Source organism: Neopelma chrysocephalum, unplaced genomic scaffold (genome assembly GCF_003984885.1).
Source record: "Neopelma chrysocephalum unplaced genomic scaffold, ASM398488v2 Primary Assembly neopelma1_24, whole genome shotgun sequence".
In the NCBI taxonomy this organism is placed as follows: domain Eukaryota; kingdom Metazoa; phylum Chordata; class Aves; order Passeriformes; family Pipridae; genus Neopelma; species Neopelma chrysocephalum.
In genome coordinates this window covers 1,667,974-1,687,830 of record NW_020897693.1, presented here as the reverse complement: position 1 = coordinate 1,687,830, position 19,857 = coordinate 1,667,974, and the positions used below count along the sequence as shown (strand labels likewise).

At 36.5% G+C, this 19,857-nt stretch overlaps 1 long non-coding RNA gene across 2 annotated transcripts in view; it reads right to left on the bottom strand.

Annotated features, from left to right (window-relative positions):
- Positions 1 to 586: 586 nt before the first annotated feature.
- Positions 587 to 19,857, bottom strand: part of LOC113975528 — a 29,686-nt gene continuing 10,415 nt past the window's right edge. For both annotated transcript variants that reach the window (XR_003536837.1, XR_003536844.1), the window contains exon 4: positions 587 to 653. This is a non-coding gene — a long non-coding RNA (uncharacterized LOC113975528). The remainder of the gene's footprint in view (positions 654 to 19,857) is intronic.

Sequence of the window (19,857 nt, the reverse complement as noted above, 5' to 3'; positions counted from 1 at the left end):
AGGACAGACTTTTATATAGAAAAAATGTAAAAGATAAATAACAGCGATACATGCATTTACGTACTTCAGGCTCAGCCTCTGACCTTCATGACATCATCCAATCCACAATAACTCTTTGGCTCATAGATTGGCCAAGCACAAACCAAAATTGCCATGAAAGAGGGTGCGATTTCTGTATACAGCCACCCCTGGATTGAGTGCTGTTTTAGGGCTTTTGCAAGCTTAATTTACTTAAGATGTATTGCAAAAGGTGACAAATACGGTTGGCATTTGGCCTTTAACTATCTACCTTTCATTATTTCCTCACAAAGGTCAGAACTTAGGCTTTATACCTAAAACCAGTTTCAAGCAAAACATCTCAGGGGGCAAAAGCTTCAGGGACTAGTTCTGCAAGCTTTTTCTGAATGCCTGAGTCCTGCACTGCCTCTTGGTTTCACAAACTTGAGTGGAGACACTCAGCAATAGGTTGTCCTAAAGATACTCCCATGGCATCAAGAAGGTAAGAGGAAAACAAAACAAAACAAACTAAAATAAAGGGATACCCTTTGGCCAAAGAAATCAAGCTTCAAGCACTACTCATGCAACATACCTCTCTCTCTGTTAAATGTGGCAAGTAGCTGACAGGACCAAAAGTAGCTGTGGTCTGGATGTGCCTGTATTTTGAAAAGAAAAGGAAAAAAAAAGAGAGCAGATGGATGAAACAAAGTATTTAAGCAGCTTACTTGGCAGTAATACTAAATTTTTTCACTTGACCAGCAAATACTGGATTAGTTATGAGTCCTGCCATGGCAGGTGGCACCTATAGTTCTGGCAATCATAGAAACATTTAACTGTATCTAAAAAGTTTAGATAAAATAAAGAAGCCAATTACAAAGGCTGGGACATAGCCACCTTTAAAGTGATATTACTACAGAATTTAAAAAAAAAAAGGGATAAATGTCTGCTTAACATTATTAAAAAATAGAATGATGTGATCAGAAAGGTGCTGATTTTATGTACAGAGATTAAATGTATATCTCAATGTTTATTATCGTACTTAAGTTCCTTGTAGAATGTATTTTGTCTGCCTTTATCCCACAGCAGGATCCTTCTATTTGTGCTTTTTAAGTCCTTTTATCGTAATTAGAGAATATAGAACTACACAGCAAGCTCTTCTCCACAGAAATACACAATATTGATGTAAGCTAAGCAGTTAAAGTTCTATAGTAAAGTTCACTGAAGAGAAGGGGATATAAAGCAAGTAAGAGGTGGGATTTAAAATACTTCAGTGACATACATAGTCTTAATACCTTTAATTTTCCTGATCAGCTCCAGACAGACAAGATCTAAAAACATTCAGGAGAGTTACTGGTCCTGATCATGCTGAACAGAGCTGCTCATGCAAAATATATAGAATCAAAGATTTATCTAAGGAAAAAATCTCAAACCTTTACTAATAGGGCAATTTTGGAAGTTTTTCATCTACAAACTGAACTGTTATTTACATGACTTATCAATGTGCACAGGCAAAGCTCAGCATTTCAGAAAGCACCTGCAATACCATACTACTTCCTTCACCTAATCCAAGTGAAGTTCTAAACAAATGTCTCTGGTTTTCTCAGTAGCCTTATTTGTGCAGAGTAACAAAGCAAGTCATGATGATATCCCGTGATATTAATCTTGAGCAGGCCATGTGAAGCACTCTAATCACCACTCAACCTTGCTTCCTAATTAGTTCTCTATGAAGTTATACACATGCAATCTATTTTTATTTGGCAAGGAATTGCTTGCAACAACCTCAAAACTTACCTGTAAAAAGATTGATAAAATAAACTTTATCTTCTTCAGTTAGAACAAACTTGACTGAGAATCAGTTTTTAGTGGAAAACAGTCTCCAGTTAAACAATACAAGAGCTACCAATGCTCCATCACATGAAACTTTATGCCATGCAGAATAACATAACATCTGGGACAAAATTTTCCTTATGGTGCATATGGTCACTGCTGGCTTTTAGAAATCAGGTAAGATGCCTCAGGGTAAAAAAGACATTTCCCACCTCATTGCTTCAAGCATTTTCAGAAATAAAGGGGAATGCAATGTCACCATCTAGAAAGAAAGAATGTATTTATAAAGTTTTGTCTAACTGACCTACAAGCATTGTTTCCACTGCTTTTATCCAATTTGCTCATGTTCCTGGCAAAAACGCAATCTAAAATGATTTCTAACTTCTCTACTTCATCCCCTGCAAAGTATAGTACCCACTTTATCCGGAAAATTAGCTTATCATTAGATCTGTGGCAATTTCCCTCACAGATGGTCTTTCTTTATCTTTTCAATTCCTTAATTGGATCTTTATTTTGCAGCGATCAAGCTTAATAAAGCTCCATTTCACAAGGTATCCTTCTTACAGTTATCACATTGTCTACAAATACAGTTTTCAATTCCAAACATTCTTTAAGGAATGTTACTTTAAATATGCTAAATTTATACCTAAACACTTTCTAATTCATTTTTGCATAGTCTCAGAATACAATAAAAACTTCGCAGACTGTTTTTGTTAATAATTACACAAATGGGAACGTTTATAGAGAGCCTTTATCTCACCATTTTTGCCAAGTTTTCCTTACTCTTTACTTTTCATACTAATTCTTCATCCAATACTTATCTGCACATTTAAATTTCAAATTAATTTTCCTATAGACCTCTGCACAATTAGAAGTTATCAGAAATCAGTGACATATAGTAATGTTATACACTTGCAAATTAAACACATCAAAATTTGCTCTGCTACAGTAGTGATTAACCATATTATAAAATTACTTTCTATGATTATTTCCTCCAGACTAAACAGAAATCTCAACTAACTTGCTTAAGAGAAGTTCAATACAATTCACTCTTCAAAATTAAATCAGAAGGGAAAGTTAAGGTTTACTCCATCTGGGAAATAATTTCTTGGATTATGTTGACATTGATTAGAAAGAGAAATAAGTATTTGGGAATCACAGAATCACAGAATGCATAAATTTGGAAGGAACCCCAGTGGGTCACCTGGTCCAATCTCCCTGCTCAAACAGGGTAAAAACTAAAAGAAACAGAATCTAGGAAGTTGCCATCACCCTATTTGGGAAATTTACTTGGAGTACATTGTTATTTTTGGTAGTATATGTGCTTCTAACAAAAATACTGCTGTTTCCTGTAATAATGTAATCTCCTTCATGATCCCCAAGAGCCCACGGTGTCCTTCTCCCAGCTTGTGATGAAGATAATAAGAAATTTTTCATAGCAATCTAGGGCTGCAAACTACTTCCTTCCAGAAGCCTCCCATATTATCACTTCCAAAGCTGTGTAACCTACTAAGTTCTGATAGGATTAACTTGGTATCAATTGTAACATGAACTAATGGACACGTAATGAAGTAGCTCAAAGCCACTGTGATACATAAGTAGATAACTAGATAAGTTTCCCTTCCACTTGCTCATCACCCAAACATTTTGCTTTTTTCTAAATTGTTTGATTTCACAGGCAAACAGAAAATGGGGAGAGGAATTTGTGAAATCTGAAAATTATGTAAAAACAATATAACCTGCTTATACTTCTTTAGAAATTCTATTAGTTGACTATCCTAACCATTATACACTTCTAGATCATTGAAAATATGACACTAATTCTCAATCTCAGATGAGATTTATGCCAGATTCCTCAAAAGAAGGGTTTCAGTATTGTTCTATTGAATACTGCAATGCCTCCTTGTATGTGCAACGTAATGGAAATCAGCACTTGGACCTGCACCAAAATCTTGGGCGAGGCAAAGCACCTCACAAAGACAGATAGATGATATTCAGGGAATTTGGGTGTCTGTTGTTTTTAAGCTGTTGGTGGAGCAGTAGTTTTGAGAATCTCAGAGGAATCTAAAATTAGCCTGAAGTATCTAAATAGTAATTAAATTCTTATGCTATGCTGGCATGCACATGGAAAAATACCATTACCATATCTGAAAAAAACCTTATTACTCCTACACACACACAAAAATACTACTATCAACTCACCATCAAGAAAAATCACATTAGATGGACTGATATGGAGGAGACATTCATTAACAACATTCTCCTGGTGAGCTTTAGTACATAATATTGTAATGGATAAGTTTTACTTAGGGCATATGACTACAGTGTATTTAATAAGTCATGTTCAGTACTGGTTGAACTTGGTGCCGTTTGGTGGTAGCCAAGAATTCTCACAAGCTTTGTAAAATCAGGTTAGTACTGTTATTATATAGTCAAACTGCAGTAGAATTTAGAGATCCCAATTAAGAAGGAATGAAATAGCGCTTGGGATTTTTAGTTAATACCATGCATTAAATAGGATAGGGGGAAATTTGAAGGTACTTGCTGGAGACACTTAAAAGGGGAATAAAGACTGGCACAGAAGATGCCATCCAGTCAGCAGTGCAAGCAAATAAGAGATGGTAAGGTGCGGCCTAAAAAGTTAAATAAAATAATCCCACAGTACAAGAGGCAGAACAATGGAACACCAAAACAACAAGAAGAAAAATATTTTAAGAGATACACATGTTGCAAGCCAGTATTTGTTGAGACTAGAAGGTAGGATGACTGGAGTTGTCAAGACATGAAATGATAAGGGCCCGAGCGAGAGTTCTGGTCATGTGAATGGAAAACAAAGGCTGAATCAGACCGAGATTGAGTAGGAAGAAGTAAATCTACCCTGTTAGCTGTAAGAAAAAAGAAAAATTAAAAGGCAACGAAGTCTGGTGTGGAATAACATGTATGATCATGTATTCCTGATATCATGGCATTTAAAGTAACAACATCACAGATTGAGTTCTCATTTGACTGGTAGTTTCAGCTTCTTAACCAGATACCTTTGGCTGAGAATACAAATGACGTGTTGGAAGGAGGCTTTGCAGCTGGTGCTGCAGGCACAAGACATATCTCCTCAAGTGTTTCCTAAGAAAGGGCTTTGATGTCACAGTCCTGCTAGAAATATAGTCTTCATATTTTCCTTTCCTTTCTCTAAGTCCTTGTTGGCAAAAATACATCCACCACTATGCTGGCGGAGACTTCCAGCGTTATATTGCAATCTTCATATCATTCCTGTGGTATGGTGTGCATTAAATCTTTTCAATCAGGTTTGTTTCCCTTCAGCAAGTAGAGTTTCATATTCTATGCAACTAAAAAAAGCTTAATCCTTTTATTAAAAAAAATAAAAATTAAAACATTAACAGAAAAAAATTAACATGCATTTAATTTTCAAAAGTATATTCTATCTTCTTTTTGAATAGAACTCTGTGTGCAATTCAAAAGAGTACTTTAATTTTTGACCCATTCTTAAAGTGACTCAGTGTTGTCCCATTGATTAACCATTTCAAAAGAACATGTTAAAACTTGGAGGAATCAAAACTTTAATGTTAAAAAACACTCACTCCAAAGGCTGTCTGCTCATTAAAGACTACACTAGCCTTCTGAAAGGAGAGATCTTTGGCATTTTCATTAAAAATATCCCATAAAATCAGTCAACTTTTCATCAAATTCCCCTGCATTATGAAATGTGAAGGTATGTCCGTGCTCTCTTTGCATCTTTATCGATTATGACCCTAAACTCAAGTTTCGAGATGACTTTCACATATAACATCACTACAGAAACTGTGCAGAGATTATATTGACTAATGTGGTAATGTGCTTGTCTTTGAAAGATTGGTGGGATAAGTTTGGCAACCACCAAGCATATTGCTGATGAGAAATTAGAGGTTGTGAAATTTTTAAAAAGATGATGAGCCCCAAACTCTTATTCATCAGCTACACCAGCTGGACAGTCAGCGATGAGATAAATTTTTTAAGCAAAAATCAGGCTGCAGCACATTCTGAGTCAAGGATTTATGAAGCAGTTGCACAATTCAGTTATACAGTAAACAAACAAGAGAAAACAAAAATAGAAGAAAGAAATACAGAAATCCACTTCAGCATAAACTCTTTCATTTTGATAGCGCCCAACTGGCAATGCTGTACCAGCTGGTAATTTTTAATTCTGTTATGTCTAAATGTTTTCTTCCTGGAATTAATAGATTTATTGCTTCCACATACAAGAGAATTTTAATTTTTTTACATTTAAATGTTTTATTCCCGAAATTAATAGGTTTATTCTTTCCACATACAAAACCACAGTGCACGGCATGAAAGGAAAAAGGTACAACTTAAACTAGTCAAGATTATTTTATGCAAATTGATCTAATTTAAAAACCCTGAATTTTGCTCATTCCTTAAAATTGTAAACAAAAATAAAATCAAAATTTCAAACTTCCAGAGAGTGGGACAGGAGGAATTTAGAAGTCACAGCACAAAACAGATCTACTGACAGTAGTTACCACCAATAAGACAGATTGGTGTTGTATGAGCGGACTAAGCTATTTTTTTTTCATTGTGAAACACAATAGAATTAACATCACGTTGAACACACAAAATCCTGTGTACTCTCATCAAATCACTAAGAGTCGTGCTTCCAAGGACTGCAACATTTTCCAGTAGCTGCCTCTTACCGACAGGAACAAGTGTGTAAGCTGAGAAGCGGCTCTGACACAATTCAGATACACTGTATGAGAACAGGCATTTAATTTAATCTGCAGACAATTACTGGTAAAAGCTGCTTTGTGCGTCGGGTTTAATTCCTGGGCTGTGAAGTCATGAAATGGTGCTCAGCAGAGCAGAAAGGTGACCAGCATCCTGTTAAGTGAAAGCAAAGAGGCCATTTTACCTACGGCTCCATAATCTGGCTAAAGCGGGGGCCTGTGTCCCGAACAAAGGACTCTGCTTCCCAGCCACATTCCCAACTAACCGAGATCACCAGCTGTAAAGTAACTTCACACAGACAACGGTTAAGCCTCTGACTTGTGGCTTGAAGCAATTTTTTTGTCAGACTTTATCTGTGGACACAATTAGCTGTTTGCCAGAGAATTTCTTGGCACAGCTGAAAGCCTAACACTTTTCAAAACAGCATGGATTTCTACTCAGTGGGAAGGGGTGTGCAAACCAGTTTATTGTCAGAAGCCATTAAATTAAGGCTATAACTGATTGAAGAGAAAGTGTTGCTTGAAGGTATCAGGGACCCACTGGATAGGTGCCATTTCTGGGATGCTCAAATGGAGTTCTATCAAAATAAGAAGAGGAAATAGAACTCTTAACCATTTACATGTACATAGCATACCATTTATCAAGGTTGTTTTAAACCCTAAATTTGCATAATCATATGTGGCATTGAGTCATGCCTGTACCTGGAAAATCTTTGTGACTTTTCCCAGCTTACAGAAACAGGAAAAGGAAAAGGGGCCCCTTGATTGCAATGCATGTGTCTGGAGCTGAAGCATGTCAAGCAGTACTTTTTAATTTCAGGCTTGTGTGTACATATACCCTGAGAATGTGGCCAAACTTACTGCAGAAATTTCAAGGACATTTGTGATTGCAGTTTTGGGCAGAGCACGGGCAGGGCAAAGGGGAGCTTTTCCACAGTGGATGCTGCAGTGGGCTCTGTGCCTTTCTCAGGGGCAGAATGGCAGATCTGTGTTGTTCTCATTGCTGTGACTGTTCACCTGCTGAGACAAACTTCCCAGAGAAGTCACCTAAAGCCCCACCAGTTCTTGTAAAATAGGACCACACCAGAAACTCCAGACTAGTAGCAGAGACTGCATTTGTCTTTAGAATCGTATATTTTATCATCACACCTGTAAACTGAAGATTCAGGACAAGAGGACATAGTCTCAAGCTGCACCAGGGGAGGTTTAGTTTGGACATTAGGAGGAATTTCTTCACAGAAAGCATGACTAAACATTGGAATGGGCTGCCCACGGAGGTGGTGGAGTCACCATACTTGGAGGTGTTTAAGAAAAGACTGGATGTGGCACTTAGTGCCATGGCCTAGTTGACAAGGTGTGTTCAGTCGCAGGTTGGACTCAATGACCTCAGAAGTCTTTTCCAACCTCATTGATTCTGTGATTCTGTGATACTGCACAGGTGCTCTGCTTGCTAAATAGGACACAGAATCTTACAGTGGTTTGGGTTGGAAGGGATCCTAAAGATCATCCAGTTCCAACACCCGCCATGGGCAGGGACACCTTTCACTAGATGAGGTTGCTCAAAGCCCTGTCCAACCCGGCCTTGAACACTTCCAGGGATGGGGCATCCACAACTTCTCTGGGCAATCTGTGCCAGTGTCTCATCATCCTCACAGGGAAGAATTTCTTCCTAATATCCAATCTCAGCCTGCCTTCTGTCAGTTTGAAGCCATTCCCCTTGTCCTGTCACTACAGCTCCTGACACCTACATGTGGTGCCAGCTATACCCATCCAATAGTAACCCTGGCAGTAGCTGACAAATATGTTCAAATGAAGAGGAAACAAAACCTGGAAATACTGAAAACAGTAAGCCAAGGAACATAAGTAAGATATGAACAGATTTCAAGCATAAGACATATAAATAATTATTATGGCAAGTTTATTATGATTCATATTTTTAGCTTTCTGTAAAAAAATAAATCTGGAATAAAACCCTCCAGTGAAACGTTTTAAAATCATTTCAAAAAAGTATTTTTCAGTAAATATTACTATCAGGAATATGCGTGCCAGTATTCAAGATCTGACTAATTATCCTTTCCTGACACTTAAAGCTTTATCTTTTGTAGTAATGATACTACTAAGTTTTATGCTTAGCAAATTTGCTTCCTTTTAAATGACTGCATCTGGCAGTAAAGTCAGATGTAAAGGCTGACTACAAACTCACAATTTAACAAACCCAATGAAGAAGCTTCTATCCTCATTTCTCAAGATAAAATCAAATATTAAAAGATTGTACATTCTAACATAGAGCCTTCAAGACAATGAAGTTTCATAGAAAATGCTTTCATTCACAAAGTATTTAAAGCAATTTAATATTTCCCTCCATTCACCAGACTAGAAATACTTGAACATTCCCAAAGAGTTAAAAAAGTCACCTTATTCTGATTATCACAGGTACAATCTTTCAAGATCAAATACAGAATTTACAATGTAAGCAATACTTAATTAATCAATTTTTAAAATAAAAATCATGAAAAAGCAAAAGTAAGCTTGTTAATTTTTAAATCATATTTGAATGAGTAAAACTGGAAAAAAGGAAGCATCTTCAGCAGTTTGGAATCTGACATCCATACAATACACAATCCGTACTTAAAGCAATTATTACATTTGGCTTTTTTAAAAGTAGATAATACCTGGTATAAAAACGCTAGAGTACCCAGATAAAAATTTAATCATAAAATAATAATGGAATTATTAATCTTTATAAAAACATCAAACTCAGAACAGTTATTTAATTATAGGATAAATGGTTTATATATTATATAGTGTATACACTATATAATTGAATTTCAGTTCTTATTTCATTCATAGCCTTCAAAAATATGCTTAATTATTACAGTAAATATGAACTGTATGATTCTTAGTGAATCATCTAAATAACTGAAAATAATTACATAACTATTTGTAAGGTTTGGCAGTCCCCAATCAGATGATAACCCAATCTGATTCTATAATTTTACTCTTAGTTTGAATGCCTGTGCTTTCAAAGATGAAAAACTGCCTCAATGAAGTTATCTTAAATACAGAGAAGAACAACTTGCAGGCAGTTACAGGACACTATTAATTCTGTAAATGGTGATAGGTGGGATTTTCAGAACAAATTGGGTTAGAGAACAAAACCCCCTTTAATGAGGTAAGTCAGATTTGAAGGATAGAAATTTTCTGTACAACTTCATACAATTCCACAGCAATATTTCATACAACTTAGATGTGTGAAATTAAATTATAACCTCCTGTCTCTGTGTAAAATATAAAGATCACATTTTATTTCAGTTTATCAGCCTGAAAACAGATTCCACCATCAAGGCAGTGAAGCTGGACAAGCTTCTAAGTGCTACCATTTTTTCCCAGTACAGGCATTGTGTAAAATTATTCAGCACTGGAGAAATGCTCCAGTGCCAATTACAGATAAATCTCAGTATTGCTGCACAGTGTTTGAGAACAAAAGTAACTACCCAGTATACAGATGGACAGAGGCCAAAATCAGACATACTGCCAGTAAACAGCCAGCATAAATATTAATCACAGAAACAACTAGATTAAAACCAAAAAGATTTAGCATCTGCCTATTGCTTACAAAAAGAACAATAGTTCATGGTTTCTCAAGATTGAAATCAACATTTCATTTACATACAGTTCTAAATTGGGCATATTAACCAGATGGCAAAGTCGCAAGTTACTTCTTCAGTGGATAAACAATGGAGTTAGTCAAGCTGCCAACCTGTTCCCCTAAAAGAGGAATATCACATACGAGGCAACAATCTCCCTGTAAGTTTTCATTTATCTCATGCAAGGTTCATTTTGTCGTTATCTATTGTCTTAACTGGCTTTATGCAGTATCCTCAACATCCTGCATGGAGCAACAGCAGAAGAAAGAATGTCAAAGTAGAATTGACCAACCTAAGGTTCACCTTGTTTACCACCAAATAATAGAAAACACAAATTAACAGAATTGATCCATTTTAGGTTGACATCTGTCCATAAGCTCTAGCACAGTAGAAACTGATGGATCTGCCCAAAAATGGACAAACACTGCAAAGCAGAGGAGTGTGAACATGCAAACAGTGAAAGAGGGGGAGTTGGTAAGACTGGAAAAAGAGGAAACAAAGGCTAAATGAGGAAGGAAATACAATGAACTACCTTCCTGTACCTCTGCAGACCAATGGAATTCTTCATCGTGAACTTCACCTCCTTAACGCAAATTAACCTGGGAGCTCCAAAAATCTCTTAGCTTTTTTTCAGTTGGGCACAATAATTTCCTTTATTTTCATAACAAACATCACAATATCATCACCTTACAAAAGCTTTATATTTGTACTTTAATGTACACGAAGCCAGAGCTGCCCCAAAACAGCAAACCTTTAAGCAACTTCCCTCAAAACTGGATGCCATGAACTCTTTCTCAAGCTGAAAACAATGCCAGCTTGGGAAGCAGAATATCTGATCTCAACTGAAGAAGCAAAGTACCATTTTACAGAGATTCTTCAGCTTCAGAAGAATACTCAAGAATACTTCAACTCAAGTAAAACCTAGTACGCCAAAAAAGAAGCTCTAAGAGGAAACTTTTCTAGGTACAGTAGATACACATTCTTTATTTAACTACAGAATAATACAAATATGTTCTAAAACCCCAGGGGAACAAACCACTGTTTTTAGAAAGAGCAGAAATATGCAGGCAGAATTCTGATCTTTCTTAAACATACTAGAAGTTCTAAAACATGGAGATGCAAACATATTAATCTCTAGGAGCAGAACATCTAGACAAGAATAAAGAGTCTTATTACAGAAACATTCCCATCTTCCCAAAGAAGAAAATAATTGGCAAGTTCATGTCACAGAGTACTAGCCCAGCTACTCTCAATATTGTCCACTTCTTTAAATCAGCACTTGAGAAGTCACTGATGGAAATTCAGGAAGAAAAATCCACTCTGAGTATAATTTGTATTAGGTTTGAGGCAGTATACAATGTAATCACTCTATTTGGGAATAGACCCTGCAATTTCCACTCACCCAAGAATCATTTTTCAGGTTAAGTTATTTTGAATAAGTGACTGGAAATTGGCTAGGGCACTAATAGTGGCTAATAATGAAGTTTGTACCCTGGTGGAGAGACCAAAGAATTGTATAATTCATTGTAATGCAAATTTTGAGAAATGTGAAAGAAACAGGGCCTCAACAAGCTAATTTTTCTAAACTTCATTAGTTTACATGGCAATTTATATGACAGAGAAGGAGAACACGAGAGGAAATGCTTGAGGCAGCTCATAAGGTTGTAAAATTCCAAACAGGTAATATAAAATATACCAGATTACAGGTGAAAGAAAATTGAATAAATCAACCATAATTCTTCATGGCTTCAAACATTATTTATTCATTAACAACTTATATTAGAAGAGCATTTTGAATTAGAAGTCATGAACCAAAAAAAAAAACCAAACATATAGGGATGTGTTTACTTGTATGCTACTAAAATCATAGTCAGACCCAAGGAGACAAACTAAAAAGCCAAGAGAAACTCGTATCTTGTGTTTTTCTCACTAAGGAAAGAAAATCTGCTTCTGCTGAAGCAAGATATGAATCACAACCATCTAGTCTGGAATAATGAGAACTTGTCACTGTCATCAAATTTTTGAGACTCAGAAACAAAGTAAGAAAGCTAGGTATGGAAAAAGTACATTCATCATTCTGAGGCTACAGGAGGTCAAATAAGAGAAGAAACGATATTGATTCTCTGAAGAAGTTAAAGGTCCTAGGAAGCCACTGATTCCTCTAGATGTACTAAAGTTTTGATCAATTCTGCTCACATTCTCTCTATCAATCTGATGGTATTGGCCACACCTATCATGAAATAAGATTGAGTAATAACTACCTAGTCACTGAAGAAGTTTGTGGCATCTCATATGCAAGGAGCTACAGATTCTGAAAGCAGATAAATCTGAGCAGAAATCATTACTCAATAATTTTTCTATATATAATACGTGATATAGAACCACTGTTTTTGTAAATGTAATTATTGTTTCACTAGGTAGATGACTTGCAAAGTAAGCCATGATTTTAATTGAGGGGGGAAATGCAAGCTTTCATAATTGCCAGTTACAGTATGCTTTACTTTCTTTCAGGCAAAAACACTTCACAAAAACAGGAACCACATTACCCCACTGTAAAAAGCATCCAGTGAATGCAACTGAAATATAAGCATTCACTTTTGGAGTTTGATAATATTAATTTTAGCTTTTTTTTTTTTACTTAAAAAAGTTCAATAACACGCTTTGTATCTAAAACTATTATGATCCCTGCAATGAATACACACACACACACAAAAAGCAAACACTGTCCAAGGCATGTAGAAGATAAAGCCTTAAAAAAAATTATCAGATTCAACTCTCAAAATAATGTTTTCACAGAATTACAGCCTTGGCTTCATCTGTTCATCCTAATCATCCAGCAAGTTTATACTGACAAGTGAAGCTTGTATTTATTTGCATTTCAAACAACTAAAAATTAGCTCAAGAAGCTATATTTGTCTGGATCCCTACATACAGATTTTAGTACAGGGCTATTTTGGCCTTCAGAATACAACTCCCTGTTGAAAATGTTAAACAGGAAGCTGGAAGTTTTGACAGATGAAATTGCCAAAGAACAGAGTTAATATTAGAAGCACTCTTAAATTTTAGCTTGATGCTTTTGTTAAAAAATGAATGTGGGCATAGGAATAGTCAGGTTTGGTTTGCCAAGTTCTCATGCTGAGAACCAGAGGAGGATGTCCTTTCAAAATGTTTGGCTTGCAAATGCAGAAACACAAATTGCAACAGTTTACACTCGGTTCAGATTTTCAGGATTTGTCCTCCCACATAAAAACCCTTTTACAATGACCAATTGGAATCTGAGATTCTACAGGAAAATGGGCATTCTGTGTGCAGTGTGTTAAGGATCTGAATTGTTTCCCATCAGACAGGTGCTGGCTTTGTACCTCATAAATACAGATGTCCTGTAATGGGGTTGGCATTAAGATACTGAACAACTATAAGAGTTTATCACATGAATTTCAATAGCAGGGGTCACACAACTCATATAAAGTCATTTGCTGCTAGAAGGATGTAAGTCACAATGCCAGCAATATTTTTATATATAGGAATTATGGCACTCATATAATTCCAAATTATTAGATGGTATCTAGTGAAACTGCAAGGCAGTCAAAATTCCTCATACAGATGACAGAACACCAGTCCAGTAAGTCCAGATGACAGGATCTGATCTGACAACATTTTTGGGACAGAGATTCTGGTAGATCAAACTACCTTCCAGCTTGATGAAGAGACAGCTGTCGGGTTGAGACAGCCCCCATATGAGCTGCAAAATGCATTTCCTATCAAAAACTGCATTCCTGATCCACAATTTTAAACAAAAAGCAGTTTTATCTTAGTTTAGACAGAGGTCAATGTTGACTACAATTGCTAAAATAGCACTTCTGCAACATAGAATAATATTGGTATTTTTTGCCTCCAAAAGATTGTTTTGCTTTTAATGTGAGTGGTTTAAATTTCCCCAGAATCCTTCTGCCTACTTACCTCCAGACTGTGAAGACAAGACACCATTTTAGCTGTTTCATTTTGAGGATATACTGAACCAGCTATGTTACTTTATAGATCTCAAGAACTTGCTTAAGCACTCCCCTGCCATTTTTTAAATAAACAGTCACCAAAAGGCTCAAAATCAATACTTGCAGACTTACTACAAAATAAAGTTTATTACAGCAGAAGCTACTTACCGTTAGGATGAATAATTTTTATCGGAGCATAAATATTAGCATTCTTTCTTTATATGTTTCAATCTAATTCCCAGGAAAAAAACCCCAAACAGTAGACCCTATTCCTAGAAAGACCCCACAACAATAAAGCAAAAACTGTATTAAAACAAACAGTGAAGCTCACTGTCACCCCAGTTATCCTTCACTCACACATTCTCCTCTTCCCCAGGACCTGCTCTGTGACTGTCATCCCTTGTCTTTACTCAAGCTGCAAACTGTTTGGGAAGAAGCTCAGCCTTTGTTCTGACAAAAACGCTGTATCAACAGGCTGAGTTTACCCAGAGTATATTTATTGATTTAAATCACTCTGAGGGGATGGCCTATAAATCAGGCTCTCTACAGAAAATAAAAATAACTGTGGCATTCCATTCCATTAAAGTTTTCGAGAGAAACACTGATTTTAATCTGGTTTACAGACAACGTGGCTAACATTTTACTACATATGAAAAATAGGCACTTTGGTTTAAAATATTTTTTTCTAAACCTGAAGAAGCAAAAAACCCCAAACAAAATAATTGATTGAGAAACCAGATTACAGTTAGAAGAAAAAAAAAGCAAAAAGAAAGCAAAAAACAAGCTAGATGCATAGTAGACTTCAGCAGTGAAAATTATCAACTCTGTTTCAAGTGTACACTGAATTATCTAGTTAAATCCTCGAGCTCCCCTTGCAGTGCTATTAAAACTCAGCTTTTCCTTCAGAAGTGTTTGTTGATAGCACGGCAACCATGAAACACCTACATAGAAAATACATATAAGTAGTTTCTGTATGTCTGAGTAATTGATTTTAGGTGAACATTAAACTAGAATTACCACCAAATCTTTTCATAGATTAGTTTTCCACTTCTTTTCGTTTAACCACGTGGCACAGACCACATGTAAGTGACTACACCTGTGTAGTTCTGCCCTCTCCTGGTCCATTCAACATATGCAAGAGACGCTGCAAACACTCAGGACAAGGAAATTATTGTGCAGCAACAACAAAAGAGCCAGACTGACCACAGGCTAATTTGCTGGAGGTTACACACTCTGAACTGTCTTACAATCACTTCTCTGGATTCTGATCCATCACTTGTTAAGTGTTTATGGGTAGAAAAGGATCTTTCCAAACACAAGAGAAATGAAATCATGTATCTATGAAACAAACTCCAATGATGTTTTTGCTATTGCTTTATTTGTAGAAAGATCTTACATCATGCTTTATTTTATACTTGCTAAGTATTTTTTCTCTTAATTTGATCTAAGTTTCTCCGTGTAACTTCAATAAACACTTAGGCATTCAGAGTTTTGAGAGACAACCACATGCTCAGATATCTGAGTAGTATCTCCTGCTTAGGTGAGTTAAAAAGCTAAGTTTCACTTCATTTAATGTTTTTTTGATCCCATCACTATCATACTGCCTTCCCACGTCCTTTCCTTTGAGATACTTCTCGTACATGTTTCACAAACTCCACGCTTGTTGCCCAGAAGTGCAAACATATAAACATAAAAATGTTCCTCGTGAGTCAGAAACCTTAACAAAATTTGTTAAAACCCTCCCTTATGGCTTCTGTGATAGCCTTTTGACCTTCACCACCAGAAGTGCATGAACAAGGAATATTGCAGATTGCTTTGCACAGTTGGATCCTGGGAAGCTCAGAATCTGCTTTAGCAAACCAGGAAGCCTCAGTAAACCTGTAGCATAAACTCTGCTAAGGTATTCGAGCAACTTGCTCCAAGTGTTTCTAAGACATTTGTGTAGAGTGAACAATGCCAATGGAAACTTGTAGAAATGTTGCAGAAATACTAGAAAGCTCTTAGTTTTTAAATTTTTCTATAACAAAAAATTTCCTTATTTCTGCTCCTGCTCCTCTTAAAGCAACCCTACAAAGGGATCATCTCTGGGCCTTGGCCTCTGATGGTGATCGGAGGGTTGCAGCTGAGTTCAGAACCTTAATAAGATTTTATGATAAACATCTAACCCCCCAAAAGTTTGCTTTCCAAACAATAATAGCTGGAAAAGTGAGGACAGGTTAGAACAAACAAATGTTCTTGTGAGTACCAAAGAAAAAATGGTACAACTATTCATAATGTAGGTATTTCAGTAAAAGACTTATAAACAACTAAACAGCTATTCATATAGTCATATTTACAGTATGGTTAGGAATTATGTCAAAGACAGACTTACTCCAAAGTGTTAGTTGAATAAGAAACTGCAAGTCTGAAGAACCCAGAAAAGGATCAGCTCTCAACTCCCATCCCTAAGGACAGTATCTATCTTTGCTTTTAAACAAAACAGTCTTTGTCTTATCTTTGTCAGGACTTTTGGTGGCATAGTCTATGATGGAAAATCTTTTTAGAAAATGCTTTTTGTCATATAGAGAGGTCAAGGATGTTTTCCAGGCAAATAGCAAAACTACTGCTCTGAGAGGGAAATGGATATTCATACATATCGATTCACAAGCTACTCACAGGTTCTACTGAAGTCAGATGCAGGACTGAACAATACCTATAATTTTAGAAGCACTTCACACTGATGTAACTATATGTTATAAAATACTAGAGTATTTTAACCAAATATTAGGATATTCTCATTTCATGATAGTAAGTTTAGAATTAATTCATTTCCAAGACCCACTGAAATTTCAAAGGGATAACTTTCCTATACTGGAGACAGAAGAATTGGTTATCCATACTCTGTTGTAATTAGAATTTATCATGCAAATTTACAAGATTCCAGAATGATTCCACACTAATTATACACCTACCAAACATTTTCCTGTTTCAGCAGTGTTACCTTGGCAATTACGGAGTGGAACATTCTGAGCATCCTGCACTGCTGTTCTTACTGATGTACTCACAAAGAGTTTGAAAAAAATTGCTCTGTTTGAATAAAAATATAGTCACAGAAAAAGTGAGAGAGCATTCTCATCTCTTTGTAAATGCACCAGTAGGAGAAAACTCTATGATGAAGGGAGCAATAGCCACCAACTTTGAAACATATAACCCTTAGTTGAAAAAGGCCCAAACATTTCTTGGGAGCAAGGTAATACATCCCCAGCTCTAAGAACTTTAAACCTGGCAAAGAGAAAATCCTGAGGTCCAAAAGATGTCATTTCTTGGCACTTGAATCAGCAGAATGAGCTGTTAAAGTCACAGGTGGATATGATACAGGCTGTTAAAAACTCACATCAGCAAATCCTGTTCTTTGCCACTATCATGTTCCCTTTCTAGAAGCTTGGTGGCACTTGTGGCATCCTGCCACAACCTAGTCAGGCAGGTTCACATCCACAAATCCCACTCCCTGGGCTCACACCTGGCCTGACTGTCAGATTGGGAGCATGATCATGACATTGGCTCTGCATAATTATTGTTTACCATGTTATGAAATCATCACTGCCACCTAAAACATCACAGACACACACACGTTGTCTGACAAGCTGCAGCCTACAATAGTTAGTTCCCAATGGGGAGCAGCAGCTCAATTACCACTCCTGAGGTTTTTGTTCCATTTCTCAGTAATTGTTCATGTATGTACTTGGACTATGCTTCTGCTTGGAAGTGTTTAGATACATTGTATAATAAAACATTAATCCTCTCTCATACATTATGTCTGAATATAACCAGCGTGCCCATGTACTCCACTGGGATTCTGAACATTCATTAATATTCATCATACACTTTCAGGATAAAGACTGTTGTGTCATCACTATTGTCTGTCTTTTAAATGAATAGATAGCATATGGTAGGTGCTTTTTGGTCCATTTCCCCATTAGTATACTTCTATGGCTGTACTGTTTAAACAACTCATTACTTCATTACCTGCCATTCTGCCATAGAAGCTGCTTATGCCTCTACTGACTTGGTGGCTCAGCAAATGCAGTATCTCCAGCTAAAAAGAAAACCCCAAAAAAGAAAGGAAAAGAAGGCATTTTCTCCACTTCAGTTGTGAAGATTCCAGTGTTTTTGCTGTATGCATTGAAGTAATAACTCTGTATAGGGGGTAACAGAGAGTCTCATTCTCCTTCCCTGGCAGAGCCTTGTTTCACCCTTTGAGAAGGGTCCCTTTCTGCAATTCCAGCCAATGCTTCCATCACTCTACAAAACCTTTTTAGTAGACAAGATATTCTCTTCCTATTAAGAGACTTCAGCCTTCTTTTATGACTCTCTCTCACCTCTCTGCTCCCAGCCACTCACTACCTCTTCTGTCCAGGGAAGATCCAGAAACCTCTCCTTGATTCAGAGCTCTTCACCATAAAACAAATCATAGCTATATAGGTCTGTTCTATATAAAAATCCGCAAAGCTGCCACTGCTTTAATCTTATCTAAAGAAAGCCTCTCAGAAAAACACTGCTCCTTCAAGCTGCCTTTCTCCTATTAAGGGTCTCTAACACGTCTTATCCACTCACAGAAGATGCAACTCTCTGCACCAAATTTATTGGGAAGAATCCTGAGATCCGAAAGTCAGAAAGGGCTTTCTCTCAGTCTTTTGTTAGAAAGAAACACAGCCATTTGAAATTCTGATTTGGATGTGTCTACATCTGCACTCTTCAGCAAGTTAGTGTGCTTCTTACCTGCATTTGTTCTATCTTTAAAAACATACAATACTACCCAGAGGGTCATTTCTGATTATTTAATTACAAGATAGCTCTGAGTCTGAATTGTTTGCTCTAAATCCACTGCCTTCAAAACCTATTGCAAATTCCAATCAAAATTAAAAGGGAAAGGAAAAGAGATCCTCCAAGTTTTTGTATAAAAACTCATCTTTGCAAAAAGCGCGACACAGTCAATGCTTGGTGGCAAAAGACTCAAACACTTTTTGAGTAAATGAAAATTAACTTTAAAAGTTTTTATTGAAATGTTTTAAACAATCTTTTCATATCTATAGTCTAATTTGTTAATTTTAAGCTTCTTATAGGAAAAAAAAGACATAATCACTCTGCCTTTGGGGGTTAACAGAACCTTTGTGACTACTTGTAACCATGGAAATATGAAGAGCTAGTCAGAGCCCAACATCAAACTAACAGAGGTGCTGAAAGACAAAAAATAGATATATGATGAATTTTCCACACATGAAAGCTCACTGAATCTGTACCAACTGCATTAACAACGTAGAAAGCAAAGTCACAAAGCCTTTTGATTGCTTAAAAGCATATGCCATTTACTATGGCTTCTCCCTGAAAACAAAGGGAAATGCCTTTAAAGGTTTGTTTTCAAAGCACTGAGTGCATCTGAACTGGTCTAAAAGCAGAGATAAAATGAGGTAAAAATGGTTACTGTGTGAATAGGAAGAATAACAATATGCATGAAAAGACTAAAAAGGGCCCTGAAGAAGAAGAAGAAGGGTTTTCTTGGACTAGGATTGTAGTTAAAGAGATTATGCAACCAATGGCCACTGACATCTAAGTTAGCTTGTACCAAGCACCATCAAGAATGTTTTCTCATCATCCGCTGATAGCCCCCCAATTTAACAG